Here is a 6,465-nt window from a genome sequence, read left to right on the forward strand (position 1 = left end):
CAGGGTAGGAGCTGTCCGGCCCAGTAAACAATGGAGTAGCTCTCCACTATTCACGTGAATGGTAGTGAGTGAATTAATTCACTCTCCATTATTTAATTTGCAGAGCAATGGAGATAGGGGAAATGAAGCAGAAGAAGAAGGAAGGGAGGGGAGGCTGACTTGCTAATGGCTCATGATGGAAATGTTATCGCAGCGGATGGTGGTTTCAGAAAATGGTTTTTCTTCTTTTTTTTCCTCTGTTTCTCTGTGTTTCTTCTTCTTCTTCTTCTTCTTCTTCTTCTTCTTCTTGCTTTATGCTTATGCTTCTCTCTGCTTTTTTTCCTTTTTGGCTTTGGTTTTTTTGTCTATTTTTCTTCTTTCACTCTCCTCTCTGTCTTTGTTCTTCTATGTTTTTCTTTCCCTTATTTACTCTTTAGTTTTGGTCTCTTTTCTTTTTTTTCTCTGTTTTTTTGTTTCTTCGTTCTTCCGTCCCCTTCTTTGTGTTTTACCTCTTAAAACTCTCTTATACTCCTGGTTCTCCCTCTGTTCATCTCTATTTTCCACCTCCTCGATTCTAAAAAATATCATCCATTTTCTTTTCCATGTCCTCTGGTATTTATAAGAGGGAAAGGGGGGGAGAGCCACCCTACCTTGTCCATTCGCGCCAAATGGGTAGGGTGGCTGGGCTGCCATTGGGCAGCCACCTGTAAGGCTTATCCCTTCTATTTTGTTTTGTCTTAGCAGGCTAATGGGTGTGGGTCTTGTCAGTTTTGGGTTTTTAAGAGAGAAAAGGAGAGGGAAAATAGAAGCTGCAAAGGAGAGGAAGAAAAACCTTCTTCCCCTGCCTTTGCATGTTAGGGAAGAAGAAGATACATAGTATTGTTCAAAACGAAGCCGTTTTAAGCTATTTTTTTTTAATGATGAACAATGCATAAAACGATGTTGTTTTTAACGAAACACGTCGTTTCATTTAAAAGAAAATGTTGACAAAATGTGTTTAACTTCAAAATAAATCCTCAAGTTTCATTTGTTCAATCAAGTCTTCAATTATAATTTTTATTTAAGAATCAATTCAATTGCATCCTTGCTAAATTCAAATGTCATCCTTGATGTTGATCGCCTTTTTCATTTTGGTCCTTGGTCTTGGATTTATGCAATTTAACCCATCATTGACTTTCAAAGTTTTAATTTTTTTCAATTTGGCCCCCTAATTCTCGTCAATCGGGTACCTAGAGTTTGGTGCCTTTTGCAAATTGGTTAATTGCTATGAATTTCTTCAATTTAGCCCTTAAATATTGACACCAAAACTTTAATTTTCTTGCAATTTTGCCCCTGATTTCAACCAATTGACTTGGCAAAAATTAAATTTGATCTCTTAGAATTTCAATCTTCTCAATTAAACCCAAATTGGGCACACAAACTCATTTGTTTTACTAATTAAGCCCTCAATAAAAATAATTTGACCCATTTCTTGTGGGGCGGCTTGAAACACTAGAATTTGTTACATGGGTTCGTCATTTTCAGGTGGGTCACTTTTATTTTCTGTTTATTTCCTTAAAGTTGTGAACTTTGTGTTTGGTTTATGAGAAAATAGAGGTCGGGGTCTTAGATTTTGCTTTCTTGTTGTTTATAGGACTGTTTTTAGCTTGATTTAGTGTGTGGTTGTTTTTCATTTATTTTTTTTTGTGGGGTAAGAAATGTTTGATTCGTCTCTTTGGTAGCTGAGAAAATTGAAATAAAAAAGTACAGGAGTTAAGATGTTGACCCTTGAGTTCCTTTTATTTTTAATAAGCTTGGAGGGTTTTTCTTATTTTTTTTAGGATAAGAACTTGTGGGTTGTTAAGCCTTTTTTCATTTTAGCTAATTTTTTTAAAAAAAGTTATTGAGACCATAGAAGTGGAAATTTTAGCTTTGATCTTGCATTTGTTTCAGCAAAGGCTTACTTAGCTGAGGTGGTGAAACTGTCTAGCTGAATCAAAAAGACATTTTCATTTTTTGGCAACTAAAATCTGATGGTATTGTTTAGCTGAAGTAACGAGATGATTTTGCTCACACGTGTTGAATAATTGAAAAGATAGTATGTACTAGGACCTGTAGTGCAGTGAAATACATTATGTACTGGAACCAATCGTGTAGATTAAGTTTGATTCCATGTATAATAAACCTAATAGTTAGATTGTGAAGTTAAATGCTCTGTAGATATAATAAGTTTGTGGTTGAAGCCTAAGATCATTACTTTGGTATTGAACTAAGCAAATAAAGGATTCTTTTAATTGCACAATTTAGGAGCTTTATGCTTCCTTAGCAAGCTAATAATTGTCATAATTTAGTATGGTTGGAGTAGGTTGGTATGTTTCTGAATTTTTTTAGTCTCAAGCTACTCAGCATATGGAAAAAACATGCATCCAGCTTGGTTGCTCCTTAATATGCAGTGGTATGTGTGGAGTGTGCCCTTAGCTAGTCTTAATTGTTCGGCTTTATTTTTTAATTTATGCTGTTCAATCTTGTACTTTGTACAGGTATTCTTGCTTGCTGCATCATCGTGAACAAGTTTAGGGTTATGATTTAGTGCTGTAGGGTTTTTCCTTTTCCAAAATTCAATGGTGCCAGAAGGCTAGTGAAATATGGAGGGTTTCCAGACTATCAGTTGTCTAAAGGGTAAGCCATTATAAGTAGATGAATTCTTCAAATTTTCTTTCTATAGAGAAAGATGAGTGTGTTGATGCTGATAGCTGTCTGATGACTGGTTGCAGGTTCACTAGGCCATCAGTTCTTGTTATTTATTGTTTGGTTATCCAGTTTCCAAGTAGCTGTGGCATTGCAGACCCTGCTTGAGCCTAATCATGTTTCATCTACATCTGAGCTAGGCACTCCACCTATTTCTGGACTTTTTGGACCTATTGAAATATCACCTTCTGTCTTACCACGCTACCCTTATCCTGGTGAGAATTTAGCTCCTATGTACCCAACTTTTCCCACCACATATGAGCCAAATTTAACCGGGAAATGCCCTGTAAATTTCACTGCTATGTCAAATGTCATAGACAGAACCGCATCTGATTGCTCTCAACCCTTGGCAGCTCTCGTAGGAAATGTAATATGCTGTCCGCAGCTTGGTAGTTTGCTCCACATTTTCCAGGGTTATTTCAGTGGCAACTCTGATAAGTTGGTTTTGCAGAATGCAGTGGCTGATGATTGTTTTTCAGATATCATTAGTATACTAGCAAGCAGAGGGGCCAATATCACTATACCTACACTTTGCTCTGTTAAATCGTTAAATCTTACTGGTGGGTTGTGTCCTGTGAAGGATGTTGTTAACTTTGAGAAAATAGTAAATACAAGCAAATTACTGGAAGCCTGCAGTACTGTTGATCCTCTTAAAGAGTGTTGTAGACCAATTTGCCAATCTGCAATCATGGAAGCTGCTCTTGAGATTTCCGGGACACAATTGACAATCAATGATAATAGAGATTTGGTGACCGTGCCTAATCAGAATGATCCTCTTAGTGATTGTAAAGGGGTGGTATTTTTCATATATCTCTAGGAAGCTATCAGCAGATGCTGCAAATAGTGCATTCCGGATATTATCTGCCTGCAAAGTTAACAAGGGTACAGTAGTAATGATTTTCCTTCTTTATGAACTCTTCCTCAGTTTTTGCTGGACTGAATTTCATAAATGCAATGCCAATGTCACATCAATAAATTTCCTGTGCATATATTGCATCTTCTGTGAGGTTCTCCTGTGTTTTAGAACTTTTCATGATGGAATGATGCGATAGTTGAAGAGAGGACAAAAGTGTAGGGAATATGTTATAAGTCTACATCATTTGTTCAGCAAATGATGCTGCTTTTGAATCTATCTAGATGCTTTGTGTTAATTTGAATTACTCACCAACTTAGATTATGAAATAAAGACAGTTTTCAACTTATATGTCCAGCTAATCATGGTTTTGGATAGAATCATGGTAGCTATATTGTTCTATAGTTCACAAACTTAATTGGTCTTATTAATTTTCTTTCTTTACTTGCACACATTTCTGTGCACATAGCTTTATCATGAATTTGTGGAACTCAAGAAGGATCCATTATTTTTTTTTTTTGTTTATTCTTTCGGTTATTTTACTTTTGTCGACTCAATGTTTCATGTGCAGCTTGTCCTTTGAATTTCACACAGCCATTAGAAGTTATTAAAGCATGTCGAAATTTAGCTGCTCCCAATCCCGCCTGCTGTAGCTCATTAAATACATACATTGCTGGGATACAAAATCAAATGTTAATTACAAACAAACAGGCGATAATCTGTGCAACAGTTCTGGGGTCCAAGCTACGACAAGGCGGGGTCATGACAAATGTTTATGAGCTTTGTGACATTGACTTGAAAGATTTTAGCATACAAGGTTTATTTCCTCAGTTTGATACCAGTCTTTTAAAAATTTTACTCCATTTCATCCTCTATTCGATCTGATATCTATAACTTCTTTTTTGATGGATTGTGTGTTGGTGGATGCCAAGCAGCATATGGACAACAAGGTTTGCTTCTCTCTCCCTCTCAACAATAGAGCTCATATACTGCAATTACATTTTTAGATTAAAGTAAGATTTCTTGGATACATATGGATGCCCAGTGCTAAAAGTGTGAATGGGACGTAGGGCATGATTTTATATTGAATGAAAATCTCCCACCTAAACCTGGCAGTTGGCTTCCTGGAAGTTGTGGGTTTTATTTGTGTATTTAGGATATTTGATGAAAACTTCTGGGTTGTGATCTAACTGAGGCCTGGTGAGAGGATGGGTGTCGTGTTTTCCAATTTGCTTGAGAATGGAAATAAGGTTTTGTTCATTTGACTACATAAAGGAAAGTGCTTCTTAGAGTTTGTAATGTAACTGCTCTCTTTTGCAGCCTGGAAAGAAATCAATATTATTGTTGTTGTTGTTTATAAATTTTTCTTTTTGATTTAATTTTAGGGTGTCTACTTCGAAGCTTGCCTGCCGATGTTATATTAGACAATTCGACAGGGTTCAGCTTTACATGTGACTTGACCGACAACATTGCAGCACCATGGCCATCATCATCCTCTGTGTCATCCGTGTCTCTTTGTGCCCCAGGTAATGTTAAACTACTCAAGAAAGAACCAAATCTTACCTGTTCCTTATATTTCCGAAACAGCATGAGCAATTTGATATTTCACCTGGAAAACACACACACACACACATGTATATGCTGCTTGCTCTCAAGTTCTTGTTCTAACAGCTCCTGCCTTAATCTTGCAGAGATGTCCTTGCCTGCCTTGCCTACATCACAGATCAGAAACCCTGGTGTGTACCTTTTCCCCATGCAATTCGTAACCGATCAGCTTAGCCTTGTTCTGCTACTTGTTTGCTTAACAATGTCACAGTAAAAACACACACAGAGGCGCACACATTAGTAGTTGATTGTTTTCACTCTGAGTGAACAAAGGCATTTTTAATAGCATGCTGATTGCTGAATCATATATTAGTCAGCCAGCCGTAGTATAAGATCATTCATCATAAAGATTCAGCTTTAAATGTAATAGTGCTTGTTCTTGAGCACAGCAGCTTCTTTTTTTCTTTTCGTTCTCCCTTCATTTCTGACATACGTATTAATGCTTCGACGCAGGCAATCGTGGTGGTGAGTTGGAGTTGCTGGTACCCATTTTTTCATTTTTTATTTTCAGTGCATTGTTGTACTGAAGAGATTAGTCAAGGGCTTGAACCGGTTTGAAATAGGTGGTGGTGTCTCTGGAAATTTGACCTTGTGTGGGGATTTTTACTTGTATATTTTGATGAGCAGCCTCCTTCGTGTATAGCAGCTTTTCATTTTATTTTATTTTCCTTTTATTTTAGAGCTATTTTTGTGTCTATTTTTGATGGTTATTGTTGAAAAAGACTTTCTTGATATTTTCATGGAAAATTTTCGTGGGTGTCATCTGTTAGGGAACCAAGCTTATTTGTGTGCTTATTAGACAGCAGGTCATCACTGGCGGCCACTATGTTTGTGGCGCGTGTTTCTACGTGCATCCCATGCAAGTAAAACAAGTCACTCATTTTGCTGCTTTGCAAATGGTTGTCAGACTCGACTCTCGAGACGGAGTAAAAAGAAAAGTTTGGGCTGCTAGGTTATCGGGTATCGGGTTAAATTCTGTAAGCCCAAGTGAAAAATGACATTGTAAACTAGGGGTTTTTTTTTTTTTTTTTTTTTTTTTTTTTTTTCCGTTCATCTCACTTCAACTTAAGAGCATAGCTGTTAAAACTGGCTTGAAGGTTGACTCGGCTAAGCATTCGGGTTCTGAATTTTATAGGTCAACTTGGAAAAATTAAAAAATATATATATTTCATATGAAAAAATTCATGTAAATATAGGTTATATATATTGTAAATAATAAAATTTAAAAGAATATTTTAAAAAGTTTTTTTATCTTTTAATTATTTAAATCAAATTTTTTTTTATTACACATTAAAAAAATA

The 6,465-nt window shown here is 36.3% G+C and overlaps 1 pseudogene; it reads left to right on the forward strand.

Annotated features, from left to right (window-relative positions):
- Positions 1 to 2,482: 2,482 nt before the first annotated feature.
- Positions 2,483 to 5,849, forward strand: LOC118027858 (uncharacterized GPI-anchored protein At1g61900-like; annotated as a pseudogene).
- Positions 5,850 to 6,465: the final 616 nt, after the last annotated feature.

Source organism: Populus alba, chromosome 17 (assembly GCF_005239225.2).
Source record: "Populus alba chromosome 17, ASM523922v2, whole genome shotgun sequence".
Taxonomy (NCBI): domain Eukaryota; kingdom Viridiplantae; phylum Streptophyta; class Magnoliopsida; order Malpighiales; family Salicaceae; genus Populus; species Populus alba.